The 25,336-nt window shown below is 45.5% G+C and overlaps 1 protein-coding gene across 4 annotated transcripts in view; it reads left to right on the top strand.

Moving 5' to 3' along the window:
• KCMF1 (potassium channel modulatory factor 1) overlaps nt 1-25,336 on the top strand; it is a 1,043,135-nt gene that overhangs the window by 372,548 nt on the left and 645,251 nt on the right. The window lies entirely within an intron of this gene.

Below are 25,336 nucleotides of genomic sequence, written 5' to 3'. Positions count from 1 at the left end.
TCCCATACTCTGGAACAAGCTACCCATCTATGTCAAGCAAAGTTCTTCATTAGCACTCCAAGAAAAATCTTGAGTGTATGTAAAATAGGAAACACCCCAGGGATCACTTCTGTGTCTCTGCTCGACAGTGGCACAGGAAAATAACTTTCTTGGGTGGCATAAGCTAGGGAACCTTGTTGGCTAGGCTTACATAGGCCCTTGGGCTGATAGCCTAGTACCTACCTATGAATCTGTCAGGTTTACTAGGAGCAGGTGGCAGGGAATCAGGGGCCAAACTGGATTCCAAGAAAGCATCAACAATGTCTAGTACAGGAGGAATAGCCAAAGGCCTATGCCGAGGAAGAAGGAAATTCCTAACCCTCTTTTTTGAATCAGAAAAATCCTGGCTTTCCTAGTGGAAATGCTCCCTTAAAGTATGTAAGGTTTCCCCAAAAGAAAAATCCTCAGTAGGGGAAGTAGATGGAATAGAGTCCTCTGCATCAGAATCCTCATAAGTAAGGACAAATCCAGGTCATCAGAAGAGTCAGAAGATTCATAATCAAGCTCAGTCCTAGGCCTCTTAGAAGGGGGGGTGGCTACCCCTGATTAGAGTTATTAGATCTTCAGCCATTCTTATTTGTTTTCTAGGCATAGAGGCCTGAGCATTTGGCCTGCGCGTCGTTTTTTTTAGAGATGGATCAAGATTTAGGCCTAAGTAACGAAGGATGCATCGATTTAATATGCAAGTCCGTAGGGTCTGAATACACCCTCAGAAGCCGGTGCCTGCACAGCGGCTCCGGACCCATCCAAGGTAGAGACATCCGCGGGTTCCATAGGTGAAGCATCTCGCGGCATACCAGACTCCGAATGGGTCTCAGTAGAAGCCTGCGATTCAGAAGTAGCGGGTATCAGGGGCTGCAAAAGCGCTTCACTGTGTACCGGTGAACTGGAGACTGGCTTAGAAGCGGCGGCAGTTTTGGACCTCGACGGCCTGTCTCTGTCTTTATCTTTGTATTTTTTTCGGAATCCTGGTAGTCTGACGGCTAACAAACGACATTTCTGAATAATTAAACCGAGAAACCGAAACATTTAGAGGCAAAGAGATACAGACGACGGATAGTGCGCTGATTAACTAAAGCACAAAACCGATAGCAAGGTACGTCGTGGTCAGGCCCTAGGCAAGGAATACAGTACGAATGAAAATCTTTATGAGGTATTTGCTTTCCACAAGTAATGCAATTATTAACTTTTACTGACATCGGTAAGGAGCAAGAAAAAGTTTCCCCAACGGGGTAGTTAGCTTTTAGTTGAAGACTTCGGTTCTGAAACTCGAAAACGAAAATTTCAGGAGTCTGCCGACCGGTCCTTGCGAACTGCTTCTGCTTCGAGCAACGCACAAGAGAGACTGATGTAATGGCGTCGGCTGCATGTTTTATACCCCTGACGTCATGGAAGAAGGGACAGCAACCGACGCAGGACCCAAGACTTTGTTAATGAGGCCGAATGAGGGCAACCTACAAGCAGATTACCCAAATGTAATGACTGCAAAAGGGAAACACGAAGAACATCTTCCTTTTCAGCCTCTTGCCCACTGATTTGGGGGTAGGTCTGGCCATCCGTTTGGGGTTGGTAAGGAGTGGAAGCGGAATTTGTATCCTTGGGAAATTACATTTAAAACACCATTTGTCTTGCGTAATGAGTTCCCAGTTTTTTGCACGCAGGGCAATTTTTCCTCCTAAAGGAACAGTCACAGTTGGGCAGGGCTTGGAAGGTTTAAAATTAAGTCATTGTGACAGTTTACCATAGGGAGGTGACTTACTACTTCCAGATTTGGAAGTGGGAGCCCCCCCACTGCTTAGGCCTGTGAGCACCTTGGGACTGAAGCCTGGGTGTTCTGCTGGTTCTAGGTTTGGACTGAAGGCTTGGAAGAGGCAGGAAAGAACCAGTTCTTAGAAGGCCAATGCCTACTAAATCTGGGAAGTTGTACTTGCAGGAAATCTTTAAGAGTTACCATAGATTTAGCTTTTTCCTCCATCTTTTTAAGTACCACTACTGCTTTGTTGCCAAACAGGCGGTCTTGGTTTAGAGAGAGCTTCCAGTAATTTAGCTTTAACATGATCTGGCAAAGACTGCTCATTCAGCCAAGCATGCCTTCTAAGTACAGACCCAGTGATAGCAGCCCTGCAAGATGCCTCTAATGAATCAAAACCACATTGCAAAGAATGTTTTCCAACTTGTTCAGCAGGATGCATTAAATCCTGCAATTTTTTATTTTCAGCACAATCAGGAATCATTTTCTGTTTAAGTAATCCAATATGCTGCTGATACTTTAACATATGAAACTGACAGTTTAAGGCCCTAACAGCCAAAGTTGCAGAAGAGTATACCTTCCTACCCCATCTGTCCAGGGCCCTGGAATCTCTATCAGAGGGGATAGGGTTTTTGGCAGTAGTAGCCTTAATGCATTTGGGCCCCTGTGAAATGGTCTCAGGATCCGCAGTAGGATTCTTAAAGAGGAAATTTAGAGAGTCAGGAACTCTAATACTGGTCAGGTTTCCTGGGTGCTGAGGGTAGAGAGTCAGGGGCCAGACTAGATTCCGAGAAGGCATAATCTACAATGTCCAGTAGAGGAGGGATAGCTAGAGGCCTGTGTTGCAGTAGGAGTAAGAATTCCCTAAGCCTCTTTTTGGAGTCAGAGTAATCGTGGCTTTCCCAGCGGAAATGCCCCCTAGGAGTACGCAAAGTTTCATCAAAAGATAAATCCTATGGAGGGGAAGCAGAGGGAATGGAGTCCTCTGCATCAGAATCCTCATAGGTAGACAAGGGCAACTCTTGGTCAGAGAAAACAGAAATTTCAGAATCCTGATCAGAAGAATCAGAAGTAAAATCACTTGTAGGTCTCTTAGAGGGAGAAGGGTGGCTTAGAGTAATAAGGTCTTCAGCCATTCTTATAATTTGTTTTTTAGGCATTGGGGCCTGACCATGCGGTCTGGGCGGTTTTCTAGGCATGGATAGAGTTTTAGGACTTGAAGAAGAAGGAGATGGCATCTGTTTAACATACAAGTCAGTAGGCCTGAATACACCCTCAGAAGCCGGTGCCTGAACAGCGGCACCAGACCCATCCAAGGTAGAGACATCATCAGGTTTCAAAGTCGAAGCATCTCGTGGCATACCGGACTGCGAATGGGTCTCAGTAGACCTGCAAATCTGAAGTAGCGGGTATCAGGGGCTGCGAAAGCGCCTGAGTACCGGCAAACTAGCGACTAGCTTAGAAGCTTCGTTGGCAGCTTTGGACCTATGTGGCCTGTCTTTATCTTTGCATTTTTTCAGAATGTTGGTAGTCAGGTGTCTTACCGAAGCCATTTCTGGATAACTGAACTGAGTACCAAAATATTTAGATGCGAAAATAAACCGACCAACAAATAGTTAGAGGTTTGAATAAGGCACAAAACCGACAGCGAGGTACGTCGTGGTCTGGGCCTAAGCAAGGAATAAAGTACGAATGAAAATCTCTATTAAGTATTTGCTTTCCACAAGAACTACAATTGTTAACTTTTACTGACATCGGTTTTAGAGCAAGAAATAGATTCCCCAATGGGGTACTTGGTTCAGTTGAAGACTTCGGATATGAAACTCGAAAACAAAAAATTTCAGGAGTTGGCCGACCGGCACTGGCAAACTGCTTCTGCTTCGGACACCGCACGGCAAGAAAGACTGATGCAATGGTGTCATCTGCATGCTTTATACCAGACTAACTGACATCATGGAAGATGAGACAGCAACAGACACAGGACCCAAGACTTTGATAATTAGGCCGACTGAGGGCTACTTGCAAGCAGATAACCCAAATGTAATGACTGCAGCAGTGAAACACGAAGAATATCAAGGGTCATCATCTTCAAAAATAGCTATGAGCATCATTTTTGGTCTCGCCTTCTCCTCTACATCTGTCAATACTTTGGGGACCAAAGGTATAGAAAGGAAAGCAAAACAGACATTCTCTATCTCAGCTGGATAGATCAGTCCACCAGATTCCAAAAGGTGCTGGACTTGAAAAAAAATTAACTCTGTTGTCTGTACGGATGAGAGGCAAACATGTCTTTCTGACAATGTCTCTGTTGGACAAGTTCAAAAAGTTTCCATGTGCAGCATCCTCTCATGAGAATCTGTATGGGTTATGCTCAGTCTGTTTGCTAGCACACTGTATTCTGAAGGAATACAGGGGGCCTTCAGGGATATTTCCCTCTATACTACGTTTAAGGAGTCTGAAGTAAGGGTTATTGTGGTGGCCAAAAGGGCACACTTCTGTCAATACCACATTGCTGCATCCACTATCGGATCTTTCTTTATGCATGGTAGCAGAGAAACACTGCATTCCAACTAGTGTAGGTAATGTTCCACCTGTTCAAGTACCACTGAAGTTTCCTCATGTGCAGGAATGCCAAAGGCAATATTAGAATAAATCCTGACAATGTACCTTGAAAGTCTGAGATATTGCCTGGTTGTAATCTTTGCACTTTGAATGGAGCTGCTGAAGTAGTTCTCCAACATCTCCCATTTGCCCTGCACTGAGAAGTGTTCAGAAATGCTATCAGGAAAGCCTCTATTTTGGTGGATTTTTCCCTGTTGACTTTCAGACCTACGTCCCTTAAAGACTTCTGGGTAAATCTCAGAGTACCCTGGAAGGAATGTGCTACTATTAAACAAATGTCTAGGCAAGGGTAAATCTAAATATTCCTTGTCCTGTAAAATATTACTGGAGGCCGACATGAATACTCTAGGTGCAGTTGACAACTCAAAGTGCAAGCTGGTGAACCGATAATGCTTTCCTCTGCTGCAAATCTTAAAAAAATCTTCTAAAGCTTGTGCTCACAGGGATGTGAAAATACAAATCCTTCAAACCTATGGTTACCAAGAATGCTCCTTGAGGAATGAGTAGAACCACTGCTTGCAAGGTGAGCGTTTTTGAATATGGGTACCCACAGGAAAGCACAGTTGTGTACACTTACAATAAATGTAGATGTTAGAGTGTATTTCACTGTTGCAGTCATCACATTTGTGTTGTCTGCTTGCAGTAGCCCTCAGTCAGCCTGATTATCAAAGTCTTGGGTCCTGCATAGGTTACTCTTTCTTCTTTCACAACGTCAGGTAGGCAGGGGTATAAAGCATGCAGACGACTCCATTACAACAGTTTTTCTTGCCCCAGATGTCAGGTGCCCCCATAATGGGAAGCAATTACATACAAGGTTACACCCCCAACCAAAAAGCTTTAAGCACAGTAAAAAGAATAGAAGTATAGTCAACAGAAGTCAGAGGGCTGGAGGGAGGGTAAAGTACAGTTTTGTACCTACCATAAATGTAGATGTCCGAACTGGATAGCATCTGCAGTCATAACAACTGGGTTGTCCTGTCGTCAGGCAGCCCTTCAGTCGGCCGGATTCCAAAGTCCGGGTCCGGCTTCGGCTGATGTCGCACTTCACCTGACGTCATCTCTGCTGGTCTTCGGGTATAAAGGCATCAGCCGACGCCATTTTCTTCAGTCTTTCTTGCCCCAGATGCCAGTTGCCCTCCCTGGAAGGCTAAATTTTGGATAAATGCCAATGTTTGCAAAAGGATAGAAGGCAAACTCAGAAAATAAGCATGTATGTACATATATACAAACAAATACACCATAAGAGACTCCCCCCACCAGCTAGCTATTAGGAGGGTAAATACCCTAGGAGTACCACAGAGGGGAAGGAGGGAGGGTAATCCTGACTGCAGATGCTATCCAGTTCGGACATCTACATTTATGGTAGGAACAAAACTGTACTATGTCCTTCATGGATGCATCTGCAGTCATAACAACTGGGTAGAATACCATAGCCAACTAAGGGGGGAGGAAAAAATAGATTATGGTGTGGTTAGGATCCCTTGCAGTACAGCAGTGGCAAACCCTGCTCGGGATCTGGAGTACAAAGGTAAATTATAATGCTTGGCAAATGTATGCACGGAGGTCCAAGTAGCCGCCTCAATAATGTCCTTGGTTGCCACTCCTCATAAGAAGGCTGTGGTAGTGGCTGTTGCCCTTGTAGAATGAGGCCTTATGTTCTGTGGAATTGGTTTTCCATGGAAGGAGTAACAGAATCGTATGCAATTTCCTATCCATTTGGAGATTGTCTGTTTGGAAATAGCTTTTCCTTCTCTTCCTGTTGCATAGGCTACAAAAGCTGGTCAGTTTTTCTGTTCCTTTTGTTCTGTCCAGGTAGTAGCGTAACTGTCTATGTACATCCAAGGTATGCAGCATTCTTTCCCTCTGTTTTGAGGGTTGGGGAAGAAGGTAGGAAGGTGGATTGCCTGGTTTAAAGACACTCTGGATACCACCTTAGGCATAAATGTAGGATTAGTCCTCATGGACACTATCTTGGTGGAAGATTAGGAAGGGCTGTACTGCCATTAGGGCCTGAAGTTCAGACACCCTCCTTGCTGAGGTTATTGCCAGTAGGAAAGCAGTTTTCCACGATAGATGCTGTAGCTCTGCTGTTGCTGCTGGCTCAAAAGGTGCAGTGTCAGCTTTTCTAGTACAAAGTTCAAATCCCAAGCTGGCAATGGTGGTTTCCTAGGGGTTTTACATTCTTAATCCCTCTGAGGAACTGCCTGAGTAAAGGATGTGAAAAGACAGGTGGATCAAAGCTGTATTCTGCTGAAATAGCTGATGCATGTATCTTGATGGAGGAGTAGGACAGGCCTGTATGCAGAAGTTCTGCCAAATACTCCAGAATGTTAGCCATATCTATATTTGACACATCCTTTCCTCTTTCAGCACTCCAAATGACAAATCTTTTCCATTTTCCTGCATAGTTCCTTCTTGTTGAAGGTCTGCGGGCTTCAGGATAATGTCTTTCACCCTTTGGGAAAGTTCTGGATTAGTTGTTGCTATGTAATGTTCCATGCAGTCAGTTGCAACGTTTTTGGTTTGGATGCATGATGTTGTAGTTGTTCTGAGTTAACATCAAAGGCCTCAGGGGTATTGACCACATCTTGTCCCGAGACATGCTCCTTAGCAATGGGTACCAGTGTTGTCTTGGCCAGTTTGGAGCTATCAGGATTATCGTTGGACTCCTCCTTGATTTTTAGTAATACCTTGTGTAGCAAGGGAAGAGGTGGGAATGCATATGCTGTCAGACCTTTCCAGCTGAAGGAGAGCGAGTCCACTTTCCATGCAAGTGGGTGGAATGTCCTTGTGCAGAATTTTTGAACTGGTGATTGAGAGGGAAGCGAATAGATCTATCTGTGGCATTCCCCATTTCTTTGAGATGGTCTTGAAGATGTCGGTGTAGCATCCATTCGTGAGCATCCGAGGTGGTTCTGCTTAACATGTCTGCTAGAGTATTCTCCTTCCCTGGTACGAATATTGCCTGTAACTGGATGTTGTAGCTGAGTGCCAGGTTCCAAAGGTCCAAGGTCATTCTGCACAGGGGTATGAATGAGTGCCTCCCTGTTTGTTGATGTACCACATGACAGTGGTGTTGTCTGTCCTTATCATCAATTGGCCTTCTTTGAGGAATGGTCTGAAGTTTTGGATTGCCAGTTTTACTGCCAGCATTTCTTTTAGGTTGATGTGCAGGTGAAGCTGGTCCTGTCCATAATCCTTGCGCATTTGCCCAGCATGTGAGCCCCCCATCCTAGGTCTGAGGCGTCTGTTGTGATGGTTTGGCTTGCTTGATAGTTGTGAAAGGGTAGGCCTGGATTTGACTGGCATGCTTGAGCCCACCATAGGAACTCCTGTTTTAGGCATGGTATTAGTGGAATTTCTGCTTCTAGGCTGTGCCTGTGTTGGGACCATAAATTCTTTAGGTACCACTGTAGTTTTCTCATATGTAGCCTGGCATGTGGAACTAAGATTATGCATGATGCCATGAAGCCCAGGGCCTGCAGAACTTTTCTTGCTGTTAGCTTGTTCCGTCTTGTTAGTGCCAAGAAGTAAAGAGGGAGTTCTTTTTGTTTTTCTGTAGTTAGGAATGCCATTTGTTTTACTGTGTCCAATTCCGCGCCCAAGAATGTCCTTGTTTGGGATGGTATCAGTCTTGACTTTTGTAAATTGACTGTGTATCCCAGAGCTTGTAGCAAGTAAATGACCCTTTGTAAATCTGTTGTCAGCTTGCTTGGGTTGTCCCCTTGTAGCAGACAGTCGTCCAGGTATGGATAAATTTGAATTCCCTGTAGTCTGCAGTGGCGATCACTGATGCCAGGCATTTTGTGAATACTCTGGGCGCAGTAGATAAGCCAAAGGGCAATGCTGAGAATTGATAGTGCTCTGATCCTGCAAGAAATCTGAGGTATCTTCTGCAAATTGGTCGGATGGTGGCGTGCAGGTATGCCTCCTTGAGATCTAGAGTTACCAGCCAACACTCCTTGCCCAGCATGGGAAGAAGTTGCTGTAGAGTCAGCATTTTGAATTTTGGGACAATGATGTATGTATTTAAGGTGGACAGGTCGAGAATAGGTCTCCAACTTTTTCCTTTCTTGGAACTAGGAATAGTCTGGAGTAAAATCCTTTGCCTTGTTCTGTTCTTGGAACTCTTTCCACAGCTCTCATCTTTGTTAATTGCATTATCTGTTGTAGAGCTTCTGTTTTTGATTTGGAGGCAGGTTTGGCATTCCTCTTTTGACTGGTAAAGTGTGGAAGTGGAACCGGTAACCTTGGTCTATGGTTTGCAAAATCCACTTGTCTTTTGTGATATAGTGCCAGTTCTTTGAAAATAAGGTTAATTTTCCGCCTAATGGTGCTGCTATTTGTTCCCTGGTAGGCGGAGTTAGAATCAAGTCACTGTTGTTGTGCTGTTGTAGTGGTAGTGGCTGTGTCTGTGCCTCTGTTATTACCTTGCCACTGTCGTCCTCTGTAGGCAGCCCGTCTGGATTGATTTCTGCCTCTGGAGGCTCTATTCCTGCCCCTTTGGACTCTTGTGCGGTCAGGAAAGGACCAGTTTTTGGCAGGCCAGTTCCTGCTAAACCTTGGGGCTGAACCTGCAAGAAATCTTTACTGTTTGGACAGATTTTGCCTTTTCTTCCATTTTCTTCATTACCTGCTGGGCAGGCGTACCAAACAAACTGGCCTTATCCATAGGAGCATCTAATAACTTAGCTTTAACATGATCCGGTAAGACCTGTTCCTTCAGCCATGCATGTCTTCTTATCACTGTGCCAGTCATGGCTGATCTAAATGAAGCCTCCAGTGCATCATAGCCACATTTCAGTGAATGGTTACTAACCTGTTGTATGTTATTTACCATCTCTAATACATATTTCTTATCTATAGAGTCATCAGAGGATAGCTTTTTAGTTAACTGATCAAGCATAAACTCTTGGTATTGTATCATGTGAAACTGACAGTTTAAAGCTCTGGCTGAGAGAGTAGCTGAGGTGTAATCCTTTTTGCCCCATCTGTCTAAAGACCTGGCTTCCCTTTCAGAAGGAATAGGATTTTTTGCTGTGGTCGAGGCTACTGCCTTAGGCCCCTGGGATATAGTTTGGGTCTGCAAGTGGGGCCTTGTATAGGTGATGATGGGTGTCTGGTACCCTGTAAAATCTATCTGGTTTGGCAGGGGCTGGAGGTAAAGAATCTGGTGCAGTGCAGACATCATTAAAAGCATCGTCCACAACAGATAGGACAGGAGGTATAGCTAAGGGCCTGTGTTGTGGAAGGTGTAGAAAGGTCCTAAGTCTTTTTCTGGAATCTGAGTAATCCTGTTGCTGCCATTGGAAATGTTCTCGCATGGCATGCAAGGTTTCCCCAAAGGAGAATTCTTCTGGTGGGGAAGCAGCTGGGATGGATTCTTCAGCATCTGAGTCTTCATAATTGGAGAAAGGAGCCTCTGGCTGGTCTGTAATATCTGAGTCATCCGCAGAATCATCAGAGGACCCAGGCTCTGGGGGCTCTGCTCTAGGTCTCCCAGACCTGGGGGCTGCGAGGCCCTGTCTGGGTGAGATTGAGATCCCCTAATTAAGGTTATTAAATCTTCTGCCAGAGTAAGCATTTGTGTAAATGGGCCTGGTTGAGGGGGGCTTTACAGGCACTGATTTAGTAGACTTGGCTGCTTTGGCCCTGGCAAAGGCCTTAATTGACATGGCTGCAGGAGGCCTAGCAGCACCACGTGCTGGGGTAGAGACATCCAAAGGGATGGTGTCTGATAAGTCACTAGGAACCACTGGAGTAGGTAAAATATCTGAGGTCGATTCAAGTAATGCAGCAGGAACCTCAGAAGTAGTCAGATTCAGCTGTGCTTTGATCAGTTTTCTCGGTTTCGGCCGAAACAGAGACACTCGCGGTTTGCTTAACCATGGTTTCGGCCGAAACAGTGGACCGCGAGTGTCGGTTTTTTTCTTTGCGTTTTTTAACAATTTGGGAAGTCGGAGGATCCGACGGCATAATGTACGCAAAATCAGAACCGAAAAACTGTTCAGCAAACTCCGACCGACGCCTAAGCGTTCGTCGGTTGAATGAAGCACAGGCCGAACAGGCTGCTACGCCGTGGTGGGCCTAGACAAGGCAAACAGTAAGAGTGGAAATCTTTGAGGTATTTGTTTCCCACAAGTTAAACAGTTATTGACTTTTTCTGACATCGGCTGAGGCAAGAAAGAGTCCCCAACGGGTACTTAGCTTTAGAAGTCTTGAGTAGTATTCGGTAGTAGAAATCTCTGGATCCGACCGACCGGCACTTGCGAACAGCTTCTGCTTGGCACGCGGCAAGAAAGACTGAAGAAAATGGCGTCGGCTGATGCCTTTATACCCGAAGACCAGCAGAGATGACGTCGGGTGAAGTGCGACATCAGCCGAAGCCGGACCCGGACTTTGGAATCCGGCCGACTGAAGGGCTGCCTGACGACAGGACAACCCAGTTGTTATGACTGCAGATGCATCCATGAAGGACATCAAGGACTGCAACAGTGAATTAACTCTAACATCTACATTTATGGTAAGTATACACAACTGTACTATGCTCGTGTTTCAATGTTGCAGCCATCACATTTGGGTAGATTCCAGTGACAAAGCCAGCTCTGGATTTAGAAAAAATAGGCAAGTGGTAATGCTTGCTGAAGGTATGTACAGAACTCCAGGTAGCAGCTTCTAGGATGTTTGTGGTAGGGTCACCTCTGAGAAAGGCTGTAGGAGGTAGATGCAGCCCTTGCTGAAAGTGGTCTTATCCCCTATGGGACAGGTTTTCCATGGTGTTTATAGCAGAAATTAATGCAATGGCCTATCCACTTAGAAATGGTTTGCTTTGAAATGGCTTTCCCCTCTGCCCCTGCAGCAAATGCAACCAGGAGCTGTTCAGATTTCCTGAGAGGTGTCCAAGTAAAACCTAAGTTGTCAGTGCACGTCCAAGTAGGGCAGTATTCATTCCCCTTTGTTCTGTGGATTAGAAAAGAAGGTTGGCAAATGAATGGACTGATTAAGGGCCATACTTGATATCACCTTGGGCGTGAAGGAGGAATTGGTCCTCAGGGGACACCCTGTCGGCATGAAAGATGAGGCTCGACTCCCATGAGGGCCTGCAATTCAGACACCCTTCTTGCTGAAGTGATGGCTATAAGGAAGGCTGTTTTCCAAGAAAGGAATTTCAACTCTGCATTTGCAGCTGTCTCAAAAGGAGGTAGAGTGAGCGTCTCCAACACAAAGTTAAGGTCCCAGGCTGGAGTAGGGGCTCTCCTGGGTGGCCTTGAATTTTTTGACCCTCTGAGGAATTGGCATCAGCAGTGGATGAGAGAAGAGGGGTGGTTCTGTACTGTAATGAGCTGAAATGGCTGAGGCATGAATTTGGATGGAGGGAAAGGGCCTTGTGAAGCATCTCAGTTAAGTATTGAAGAATATGGGGTAAATTGGGCGCAGCGGTGCCCAACCCCCAAGTTTGGCTCCAGGAACACAATCTGTTCCACTTTCAGCATAGGATTTTCTAGTACTAAGCCTCCTTGCCTTCAGAATGACATTCAATGTTGGTGGTAGGGTGGCTTACTGAAGCCATTTCTGGATAATTGAACAGAGTACCAAAATATTTAGATGCATAAATGAACAGACAACGAATAGTACAAGGTTTGAATGAGGCACACAACCAACAGCAACGTACGACATGGTCTGGGTCTAAGCAAGGAATGCAGTTATGAATTAAAATCTTTGAGGTATTTGCTTTCCACAAGAATTACAATTGTTAACTTTAACGGAAATCGGTTTAGAGCAAAAAAAAAAAAGGATACCCAATGGGGTACTTAACTTAGTTGAAGAATTAAGATCTGAACTCGAAAACGAAATTTTCAGGAGTCGGCCGACCGGCACTTGCGAACTGCTTCTGCTTCGTGCACCACACTGCAAGGAAGACTGATGCAATAGCGTCGGCTGTATGCTTTATACCCTTGACTACCGGACATCATGGAAGACGAGACAGCAACCGATGCAGGACCCAAGACTATGATAATCAGACCGACGGAGGCCTACTGCAAGCAGATAACCCAAAAGTGATGACTGCAACAGTGAAACACGAAGAAAGTACAGTTTTGTACCTACCATAAATGTAGATGTCCGATAGGAATGCATCTGCAGTCCTAACAAATGGGTTGTCCTGTCGCCAGGCAGCCCTTCGGTCGGCCGGATTCCAAAGTCTGGGTCCGGCCTCGGCTGGTGTCGCACTTCACCCGACGTCACAGCTGCAGTTCTTCGGGTATAAAGGCATCAGCCGACCCCATTTTCCTCAGTGTTTCTTGCCCCAGATGCCAGGTGCCCTCTTGGATGGCTAAATTTGGATAAATGCCAATGTCTCCAAATAGTAGAGAGCAAACACAAAAAATAAGCATGTATGTACATATATACAAACAAATACACCATAATAGATCCCCCCCCAGCTAGCTATTAGATGGGCAAATACCCTAGGAGTACCACAGAGGGGAAGGCGGGTGGGTAATCCTGACTGCAGATGCATTCCTATCGGACATCTACATTTATGGTAGGTACAAAACTGTACTATGTCCTTCAAGGATGCATCTGCAGTCCTAACAAATGGGTAGAATACCATAGCCAAACTAGGGAGGAGGAAGAAGAGATTATGGTGTAGTTAGGATCCCTTGCAAAACAGCAGTGGCAAACCCTGCTCGGGATCTAGAGTATAAAGGTAAGTTATAATGCTTGGCAAATGTATGCACGGAGGTCCAAGTAGCAGCCTCTATGATGTCCTTGGTAGCCACTCCTCGTAAGAAAGCTGTAGTAGTGGCCGTAGCCCTTGTAGAATGAGGCCTGATGTTCTCTGGAGTTTGCTTTCCATGGTAGGAGTAACAAAATCTGAAGCAATTTCCTATCCACTTGGAGATTGTCTGTTTTGAAATTGCTTTTCCTTCCCTTCCTGTTGCATATGCTACCAGAAGCTGGTCAGTTTTTCTATTGCCCTTGGTTCTGTCCAGGTAGTAGCGTAACTGTCTATGTACATCCAAGGTATGCAACAGTCTTTCTCCCCTGTTCTGTGGGTTGGGGAAGAATGTAGGTAGGTGGATAGCCTGGTTTAAAGACACTCTGGATACCACCTTAGGCATAAATGTAGGATTTGTTCTCATGGACACTCTGTCTTGATGGAAGATCAGGAAGGGTTGCACTGCCATTAATGCCTGTAGTTCAGAAACCCTTCTTGCTGAGGTGATTGCCAGCAGGAAAGCAGTCTTCCAGGATAAGTATTGTAATTCTGCTGTTGCTGCTGGTTCGAAAGGAGGAAGTGTCAATTTTTCTAGCACAAAGTTCAAGTCCCATGCTGGCAATGGTGGTTTCCTAGGAGGTTTTACATTTTTAATTCCTCTCAGAAACTGCCTGAGCAGAGGATGTGAGAAGACAGGGGGATCCAAGCTGTATTCTGCTGAAATAGCTGATGCATGTATCTTGATGGAGGAAAAGGACAGGCCTGTATGGAAGAGCTCTGCCAAGTACTCCAGGATGTTGGCTATGTTTACCAGTGACACATCTTTTTCCTTTGCAGCACTCCAAATGATATCTCTTTTCCATTTTCCTGCATAATTCTTTCTTGTTGAAGGTCTGCGGGCCTCAAGGAGAATGTCTTCAACCCTTTGCGATAAATTTGGGTTAGTTGCTCTTATGTAATGTTCCGGGCAGTCAGCTGCAGAGTTTTCAGGTTTGGATGCAGGGTGTTGTAGCTGTTCTGTGTTAACAGCAATGGGATCAGGGGTAGTGTCCACATTTGTTCCCGAGACATGCTCCTCAGTAATGGGTACCAATGTTGTCTTGGCCAGTCTGGAGCTATCAGAATGATCCTTGGACGTTCCTCTTTGATCTTCAATAGCACCTTGTGCATCAAAGGAAGTGGTGGGAATGCATATGCTGTCAGGTTTTTCCAACTGAAGGATAGGGAGTCCACCTTCCAAGCAAGTGGGTGGTGTGTCCTTGTGCAGAATTTCTTGAGCTGGTGATTGAGTGGGGATGCAAATAAGTCTATTTGTGGTAGTCCTCATTTTCTTGTGATGGCTTTGAAGATGTCCGGGTGTAGCATCCATTCGTGGGCATCCGTGGTAGTTCTGCTTAATATGTCTGCTAGGATGTTTTCTTTTCCCGGTACAAAAATTGCTTGTAACTGAATATTGTAACTCAGAGCCATATTCCATAGGTCCAGTGCCATCCGGCATAGAGGGTATGAGTGTGTGCCTCCCTGTTTGTTGATGTACCACATAACTGTGGTGTTGTCTGTCCATATCATCAACTGCCCTTCTTGGAGGAATGGTCTGAATGTCTGGATTGCCAATTTTACTGCCAGCATTTCTTTTAGATTTATGTGCAGGTGTAGTTGATCTTGAGTCCATAGACCTTGTATGCACTTGCCCAGCATGTGGGCCCCCCAACCGAGGTCTGAGGCGTCCGTAGTGATGGTTTGGCTTGGTTGAATGCTGTAGAAGGGCAAACCTGCGTTTAACTGACATGCCTGAGCCCACCATAGGAACTCTTGTTTCAGGCATGGGATTAGTGGTATTTTGGTTTCTAGGCTGTGCCTGTGCTGAGACCATAAATTCTTCAGGTACCACTGTAACTTTCTCATATGCAGTCTGGCATGAGGGACCAGAATTATGCAGGATGCCATGAAGCCCAGGGCTTGCAGTACTTTTCTTGCTGTTAGATGGTTCTGCTTTGTTAATGCCAAGAAGTAGAGAGGAAGTTGTTCTTGTTTTTCTGCAGTTAGGAATGCCATCTGCTTTGATGTGTCCAGCTCTGCACCTAAGAAGGTTATTCTTTGGGATGGTATCAGCCTTGACTTTTTTATATTGACTGTATATCCCAGGGCTTGCAGCAAGTAAATGACTCTTTGCAAGTCTTCTGTCAGCTTGTTTTTGTTGTCCGCTTGTATCAGGCAGTCGTCCAGGTATGGATAAATTTGGATTCCCTGAAGCCTGCAATGAGCGATTACTGATGCCAGGCATTTCGTGAACACTCTGGGCGCAGTAGATAAGCCAAAGGGCAATGCTGAGAATTGATAATGCTCTGATCCTGCAAGAAATCTGAGGAATCTTCTGCAATTTGGTCGTATGGGGACGTGCAGGTATGCCTCCTTGAGATCTAGAGTCACCAGCCAAGACTCCTTGCCCAGCATGGGAAGAAGCTGCTGTAGGGTCAGCATTTTGAATTTTGGAACAATGAGGAATGTGTTTAAAGCGGACAGGTCGAGAATAGGCCTCCAATTTTTCTCTTTTCTTGGTACCAGGAAGAGTCTGGAGTAAAATCCCTTTCCTTGTTCCATAGATGGTACCTTTTCCACAGCTCTCATTCTTGCTAATTGAGCTATTTGTTTTAGAGCTTCTGTCTTTTGATTTGGTGGTAGGTTTGGCATTCCTCTTTTTCCTAGTAAAATATGGAAATGAAACCTGTAACCCTGGTCTATAGTTTGCAAAATCCACTTGTCCCTTGTGATGCAGTGCCAGTTTTTTGAAAATAAGGCTAGCTTTCCGCCTAAGGGTGCTGCTATCTGTTCCCTGGTAGGCGGTGCCAGAGCCAAGTCACTGTGATTGTCCTGTTGCAGTGGCAGTAGTTGCTTCTGTGCCTCGCTGGTTGTTACCCTGCCACTGGCGTCCCCTGTAGGCACCACCTCTGGATTGATTTCTGCCTCTTGAACGCCTATTCCTGCCTCTCTGTGCTTTAGAGGAGTCTGGAAAGGACCAATTTTTGGAAGGCCAGTTCCTGCTAAACCTTGGAGGCTGAACCTGTAAGAAATCTTTCACTGTTTGTACAGATTTTGCCTTCTCTTCCATTTTCTTCAGTACCTGCTGAGCAGGAGAACCAAACAAATTGACCTTATCCATAGGAGCATCTAATAGTTTTGCTTTAACATGGTCCAGCAAGGCCTGTTCTTTCAACCATCCATGCCTTCTGATAACTGTGCCAGTCATGGCTGATCTAAAGGAAGCCTCCAGTGCATCATAGCCGCATTTTAAAGAATGGTTACTAACCTGCTGAATGTTATGCACCATTTCTAGAACATATTTCTTATCTAAAGAGTCATCAGAGGACAGTTTCTTAGTTAACTGATCAAGCATAAACTCCTGATATTGGATCATATGAAACTGACAGTTCAATGCCCTAGCTGACAGAGTAGCAGAGGTGTATACTTTTTTACCCCATCTCTCTAAGGACCTGGACTCCCTTTCAGAGGGGAGGGGATTTTTAACAGAGGTAGATGCTACTGCTTTAGGCCCCTGGGAGATAGTCTCGGGATTTGCAAAGGGAGCCTTGTATAAATGGTGATGCGTGTCCGGGACCCTGTAGAACCTATCGAGCTTAGCAGGGGCTGGAGGCAAAGTATCAGGAGCAGTACAAGCATCATTAAATGCATCATCTACAACAGAAAGAACAGGGGGTATAGCTAAAGGCCTATGTTGAGGTAAATGCAAAAAGGTTCTAAGCCTTTTCCTGGAGTCTGAGAAATCTTGTCCCTGCCACTGAAATTGCTCCCTCATGGCATGTAAGGTTTCCCCAAAGGAAAATTCTTCAGGTGGAGAGGCAGAAGGAATCGACTCTTCAGCATCAGAGTCTTCATAAGTAGAAAAAGGAGCCTCTGGATGCTCTGTATTGTCTGAATCATCAGAGGAATCATCCGTGGACACTGGCTCAGGGGGCTCTGCTCTAGGTCTCTTTTCTGGAGGTGGTTGAGAGGCCCTGTCTGGATGAGGTTGGGATCCCCTGAGATCGTCTGCCAGAGAAAGCATTTGGGAACTGGAGCTGGGCCTGTGAGAGGGGGGCTTAACAGGCACAGACTTAGCAAATTTTGGCTGCTTTAGCCCTGGCAAAGGCCTTTATGGACATGGCTGCAGGAGGCCTAGCAGCACCACGTGCAGGGGTTGAAACATCCAAGGGAATAGTGTCCGATAATTCTTGTGAGACCACCGCAGCAGGTTGGATATCAGAGGCAGATTCTACCAGGTTAGAAGAGGCCTCGGTAGAAGGCATGGATTCGGCTGAAGTTAGAACCGCTTGCTCGGTTTCGGCCAAAACCAAGACACTGCCGGTTTGCTTAACCGCAGTTTCGGCCGAAACCGCGGACCGTGAGTGTCTGTCCTTTTCTTTGCGTTTTTTAGCAATTTGTGTAGTCGGAGGATCCGACTGCATAATATACGCGAAATCAGAGCCGAAAAACTGTTCAGCAAACTCCGACCGACGTCTAAGAGTCCGTCGGTAAAAGAAGCACAGGCTAGACAAGCTGCTACGTCGTGGTCTGGGCCTAAACAAGGTAAACAGTAAGAGTGGAAATCTTTATGAGGTATTTGTTTCCCACAAGTTAAACAGTTATTCACTTTTTCTGACATCGGTTGAGGCAAGAAAGAGCCCCCAACGGGGTACTTAGCTTTTTAGAAGTCTTCGAAGTAGTATTCAGTAGTAGTAATCTCTGGATCTGACCGACTGGCACTTGCGAACAGCTTCTGCTTCGGGCGCCACGCGGCAAGAAAGACTGAGGAAAATGGCGTCGGCTGATGCCTTTATACCCGAAGAACTGCAGCTGTGACGTCGGGTGAAGTGCGACACCAGCCGAGGCCGGACCCAGACTTTGGAATCCGGCCGACCGAAAGGGTTGCCTGGCGACAGGACAACCCATTTGTTAGGACTGCAGATGCATCCTTGAAGGACATTATCTGGTTTAAGGAGGAAAGAGCCAGAACAGGGCTCCTCCTTCCCTGAAACTAAGAGGTGGCGAGCAAAGCTCTGTGCCTTCTCTTGATGGAACTTTTTCTACGGATACCCACTCTCTATCTCATCTCTTAGAACCTGAGGAATAAGCTGCATCTGATTTCTGGAATTGGTGGGATGGATATATATATATATATATATATATATATATATATATATATATATATATATATATATATATATATATATCTATATATAAAAACACATACATATATATGTATATATATACACACATATATATATATATATATATATATATATATATATATACACACATATATACACACATATATATATATATATATATATATATATATATATATATATATATATATATATATATACTTACACACACACACACACACACACATATATATATATATTTACATACATACACACACACACAAGATATATAGAGAGAGAGAGAGAGAGAGAGATACATACATATATAGATATATATACAGATATATATACATATAGGTTCATAGGTTCATACTAGGCTATCTGCCCAAGGGCATTTATAAGCCTAGCCGATAGTTATGTGGCTTTCGCCACCCCTTTAGTTTGAATAAAACTATGCCTATTATTTTGCTGTGCCTCTGTCAAGCAGTGACACTGAAGTAATCCCGTAATCCCTGGGGTATATCTGCGATCTCCCATCCATTGGTCAAGATTCCTCTTGAACAAGGCCAGCGAGGTGCTCTGTCTCACATGTACCGGGATTTTATACCACAGCATAGGGAGTCTCTGGGTGATGAATCTGTCCCTCCAGCACTTTCTATTAATAACCGTGTCAAGGTTTAAGTCTCCCGCCCTTGTGGTTCTGAGGGATCTAGATTTTTTGAGGTGAAGCATATTCATCAAATCTGGGTTTGACATGGCCTTATATGTCAGGCACAGGTCACCTCTGAGCAAGCGGTATGAGACTGAATAGAGCTGGAGTTCTTTCAGTCGGGCAGCATAAGACATATTTCTGAGACCGTTTATCCTTTTGGTGAGGAACTTTTGGGGCCTTTCCAGCTGCTGCAGGTGTTGGGTCAGATACATTCCGAATGGGGCATTGTATTCAATCATAGGTCTAATGAGTGATGAGTACAGGGGGACGATGACCTCCCTTGATCTAGATGTGAATCCCTTCATGATCAGGTGGGCAATGTAGAAGGTTTTCCTAACTACTTTAGCAACATGAGTGTCAAACGAAAGGCTACTGTCAACCTGGGTCCCCAGATCCCTGATGACTTCTGTGCTCAGTGGACTGCCACCTATATGGTAGCTAGGGGTAACCTTGTGTTTCCCGAACGGTATGACTATGCATTTCTTGGCGTTTAACTTTAGGCCATGGCTCTAGCACCAGTTATCCGTTTCTGTGAGGCCCTTCTTAAGGATATCTGTGTCGGATGTGTTTTCGACTATGGCGCCCAGTTTGCAGTCATCTGCAAACTTTGTCAGCCATAACCCTCCTGTGTTTGCTTGTACTTCAGAAAAGTAGATGCCGAACAAGAGTGGACCCAGGACTGAGCCCTGTGGGACACCACTTGTGACAGGCTTTGAGTCTGACATGGCTCCAGCAACTCTGACCCTGTGGGTTCTGTCACTTAGCCAGTTTGCAACCCATCTTGTGATGTATGGGTTTACATTCAAGCTGATGAGTTTTTCGATGATACCTGAGTGGGGTAATGTGTCGAAGGCCTTTGCCAGGTCGAGGTAGGCTGTATGGACTGCCTTTCCCTCATCAATGGCCTTGCTGACTGTCTCGAAAAAGTCAACCAAGTTTAAAAGGCATGATCTGCCTTTGACAAAGCCAAACTGGGTTGGATCCAAAGTCTGCAAGTTCCCTATGTCTTTATTTATGAGTTCCATTATGATCCTCTCCATGGCTTTGCAGATAAGGCTTGTCAAGCTAATGGGACGGTAATTTCCAGGGTCGGTGGAGGCACCGCCCTTGTGAAGTGGGACCACAGTCGCCATGCGCCACTCCTTGGGTACGTATCCTGAGGTGAGGCTAAGATTAAACAGCTGTCCTAACTGCGGGTTTAATTCCTCATTGAGTTCGTGGAGCACACAGCCGAGGACACAATCCGGTCCCATGGATGCTGTGTTTTTTGCCTTGGAGAGAGCAGTTCTCACCCGGGCATTGGAGATGTTTGGGGGGCTACAATCCTCTGGTATAGACATCTCTCTACATAGATATATAGATATACATATAGACAAGATGTATAGATATACATATATATATATATATATATATACACAGATGTACAGAAATATATATATATATATATATATATTATATATACACATAGGTGTGTGTGTGTGTTTTTATATATATATATATATATATATATATATATATATATATATATATATATATCTATATATATATATATATATATATAAATATATATATATATATATCTATATATATATCTATATATATATATATATAGATAGAGATAGAGATAAAGACACACACACACACATATATATATATATATATATACATATATAGACATATATATATATATATATATAGAAACATATATATATATAGATATATATAGAAACATATATATATAAATATATACACACATATATATATATATATATATATATATATACACACACAGACACATTTATACATACATATATATGTATATATATACATACACATACATACACACAAACACATACTATATATAGATATATATATATATATATATATATATATTAGAAGTTATGTACTCACCATAACGTTCCATCTGAGTAGGTACTTAATTTGTCTGCAACCTGTGGGTCTCGGATCAGACCGGCAGCTTTCCAAGCTTCAAGATCCGAGCTCCTAGCTCCTCCCCTCTACCCACAATCCCCTGTCACTACCACACTACCTCAGATCCGTTTTGCTGCATCACCTGAAAAAACCTGTAATAAACAGGTTCAGATATTCTCAAGAATCATAATATCCTATAAACCAGATACAGGTTAGGGGGATAGCTGCAGACAAATGAAGTACCTACTCAGATGGAATGTTATGGTGAGTACGTAACTTCTAAATCTGAAGTAGTTACTTCATTTGTTCTGCAACCTGTGGGACAGAGTCCCCAGCTACCTAAACAAAGAAACCTGGGTGGTCTATGGGAGGATATTCCGAAGTACCGCAGAGCCAAAGGACGCCCTGCTTCTAGATATCATGTCCAGCTTATAATGAGAAATAAACGTATGAGCAGAAGACCAAGTGGCTGCTGAACATATGTCGTCCAACAGCATCCCGGACCAGAAGGCTGCAGAAGTTGCGATGGACCTTGTGGAATGTGCACGGATTTTGAATGGGGTTGTTTTGCCTGATGCCTTATAAGCCTGAAAAATACATTGACAAATCCAATTAGCCAGTGCCACTTTGGATATAGGTTTTCCCATGTATGAAGGAGCAAATGAGACAGAGTTGATCAGCCTTACAAACATCTTCGGTCCTGTGCAGGTAAAAATGCAACTGTCTATGTACGTCTAGTGTATGCAACATGTATTCTCCCTTATGAAAATTTTTGAAAAACACTGGCAGATTGATAGTCTGATTGATATTTGCCACAGATGCCACTTCTGGTAAGAAAGACAGGCTAGTCCTGAGAGACACTCTTGTCACTGTGGAAAATAAGATAGGGAGGTTTCATGCACAAAGCTTGGAGCTAAGAAACCCTTTTAGCAGAAGTTATGGCCACCAAGAATGCTGTTTTCCAGGACAGAAAATTAAGGGGTACAGAAGCTGCAGGTTCAAAAGGAGGTTTTCGTTAAGGCTTGCAGAACAAAGGTTAAAGTCCCAAGGGGGAGTCACGGATTTCACTGGTGGCTTGACAAGGAAAACGCCACGCAAGAATGTCTTACATAATTTTGTAGATGCTAGAGATCCTAATCAGTCTCCCACATGAAAATGGGATATTGCTGCCAACTGTACTTTTACCGTTGATGCAATGGCCCCTTGTTCAAAAATCATGGACAAAAAATCCAAGACTGTAGGAATCGTAACAGTAAAGGGGTTGAGACCTTGGCTGTTATCCCAGATAGAAAATCGTTTCCACTTGCTATTATAGATTTTCCTGGTGGACGGTTTATGAGCCGCTACCGGAATAGTTTTCACTGGTGACGAGATACCGGGAGTCCTTGCCATTAGTGGAACTGGATCAACCAAGCTGCGAGCTTGAGGTTTACCAGGTTCGGTGTTGGGCACCCCGTTGGGTGCGATATCAGATCTGGAATGGGATCCAGGATTAAAGGGGAGGAGAGACTGAGACTGCAGGTATGGAAACCAGATTTGACAAGGCCAGAATGGGGCTATGAGGATAATTTTGCTCCCCAACCGTGCGGCTTTCTGAATGAACTTCACCATGAGTGGAAGCGGTGGGTAAGCATAGAGTAGACCGGGAGGCCAAGCATGAATCAGAGCGTCTCTGGGGCTCTCCCCTTCTGGGGGAAGAATTGCGAAGAACTCGCTGCATTTTGTGTTTTGGGAGGTAGCAAAAAGATCGCAGCGATGCCAACCCCACTTGTGGAAAATTTCCTTCGCAACTTCAGGATTGAGACCACTCGTAAGGACTGAGAATTACTCGACTCAATTTATCCGCCAGAATGTTGGATCGTCCCGGAATGTGCGTTGCTATGAGAAAGTGGTTGGTGCATATCGCCCTTTCCCAAACTCTCATGGCTTCTCGACAAAGATGGTAGGATCTGGTTCCCCCTTGTTTGTTTATATACCAGACCACTGACATATTGTCCGTCTGTATTGCAATCGTTCCTAGAGATAGAAGGTCTTGGAGAGCCTGCAATGCTAGAAGCACCGCCATCATCTCCAGAGCATTTATGTGCAAGGCGGTCTCAGACAAGGTCCACGTACCATGGACGTTTCTGCCTAAACAATGCCCCCCACCCCACCCTAGGCGAGAAGCATCCGCGGTTAACGTGACCTGGGGGGGGGAATCACAAAGGGTCTCCCTTGCCTGAGTTCTGGGGGGGTGAAGCCACCAAAGGAGGGATTCCCTGCAAACTCTGCTCAGGGGGATAGGAGTGTTCAATGGGTGGAGTAACAGTGACCAGTGAACTTTGAGTGTCCACTGTAATATATGCATCCTTAGGCGAGCATGGAGAGAGAGGCAGATAGCCGCTGCCATCGAGCCTAGTGTGCTCAGGACTAACTCCGCCGGCGGAGCTTTGGTGCAAAGAAGAGCCAAAACCTGGAGTGAGAGGCCAGCTTATCCGAGGTCAAGAAGGCCCGAGATCGAGAATTTAGCCTGGCTCCTACGAAATCTAATGCTTGCACAGGATGAAGAAAGGATTTCGGTATGTTGACTGAGATGCCCAAGCTGTCGGCAAGAGACAGCACACAGTCTCTCGCGGTACAAAGTTGATGACTGTTGGTTGCTGTGAGGAGCCAGTCGTCTAGGTACGGAAAGACCCTTATGCCCTAAAGCCTCAGGTAGGCCGCAACCACTGCCATGACTTTGGTGAACACCCTGGGGGCTGAGGTGAGTCCGAACGGAAGGACACTGAACTGGCAATGACTGGCCCCTAGCCAGAAGCGGAGAAACCTCCTGGACCGTCTGTCCATTAGGATGTGGTAGTACGCGTGCTTGAGGTCTACAGAGCACATCCAGTCGTTCTCCTGCATTAAGGGGAGAATAAATTGTAGAGTGACCATCCGGAATTTTTCTTTGGGGACAAACATGTTCAGGGTGGACAAGTCTAGAAGGGGCCTGAGGTCCCCCGTCTTTTTTGGCACTAAAAAGAACCTTGAGTAGTAGCCCAATCCAGACTGGTCTGGGGGGACCCGCTGGATGGCTCTTTATTCTAACAAATTTGAAATCTCTACGGTCGCCACCTTTCTCTGATTGGGTGGGACATCGGGGAGGCACCCACCTGAGGGAGGACGAAACAGGAAGGGAATTTTGTAGCCTCTGGATATAATTCGGAGCACCCATCGATCGTTCGTGATGGACTTCCACATTGACTGGTGCTTAAACGCCTCCTGACTGCCTACAGAGCTGGACAGTCGGGTAAGCCCTCAGGGCTGCTGAGCGGGTCTCTAGGAGAAAGGCTCCTTAGATCCGAAGTTACACGGTCCCCCTCTGCCTCTGGGCCGGCGTCCACCCGCCCTCCTCTGCCTTTGGAGGGCGCGGAGTCCGAAGCTAGATAGGATTGCTGAGACTTGCGGAACCACAGCTTCTTTTGCCCCCTCTGATTCCTTGAGAAGGAACGTAGGGGGCTCGAGAAACGGACTCAGACGGCAGACGTCTTCCCGTCCTTCTCGCTTTGGACTAGTGTATCGCGTACGGTCTTGCCAAAAAGGGAAGAGCTGTCAAAAGGTGCGTTCGTGAAGGACGCCTTGAAAGGTTCCGTGAAATTACAAAGACGGAGCCAGGCATGACATCTCAAGACACCTGCCCCGCTGGCCCTTGCGGCTCCCTCTGTAGCATAAGACAGTAGCCGCATAGACGTATTTGAAATGGACTTGAGTGGCCATACGTGTCGAGAACACGGTTTTGTCCTCGACCGACATGGACTCAGGAGGAGCTGCAGTGTATTCCTTGATCAAATCCCGTTGCAGCCTGATATGCGCCATATAATTCAGCACCCTCACAGAGAAGGTTGGTGAAGCAAAGGTCCACTTCCCTAGACGGTCCAGCGCCCGGGACTCCTTGTTCGGCAGGTGGACCGTGGAGCTCTCCTGGGAGAGTTCTCTTAGTGGCAGCAGCCACCAACATGGCATCAACTGGAGACCTTTTGGCCCAAGCCTGCCTGTCTGAAGGGGGGCTAAGGATTTTATCCGGTCGGCGTAGGATAGGCTCCACGGTGTCGGGATCCTGCCAAGCCCTGGTAGTCAGGAGATCTACAAGGGGATCTGCCGGAGGGGACACCCAGGAGGTAGATGGGCCCGCTTCAAACCCCTCCAGAAATACGGACTCATCCGAGGAAGGTTTTTGGGCAGACCCCCAATCCGAATATTTCCATGATGTCTCCAAAGGAGACATCATTGGGGTGACCAGGGGAACCTTCCCTTTCCTCTAAGTCGAATCTGTGGCGATGGACTGGGGAGTCCATGTGCCTCCTTTACACGTCCGTTTGAGGCACCTCCTCTGTGGGACTGTCAGAAGAGGGCTCTTCAGCGGCCTTCTGGTGATGGGG

Source organism: Protopterus annectens, chromosome 17.part0 (genome assembly GCF_019279795.1).
Source record: "Protopterus annectens isolate FY-2018-M chromosome 17.part0, PAN1.0, whole genome shotgun sequence".
Lineage (NCBI taxonomy): Eukaryota > Metazoa > Chordata > Ceratodontiformes > Protopteridae > Protopterus > Protopterus annectens.
This window is presented reverse-complemented; position numbering and strand designations above follow the sequence as displayed.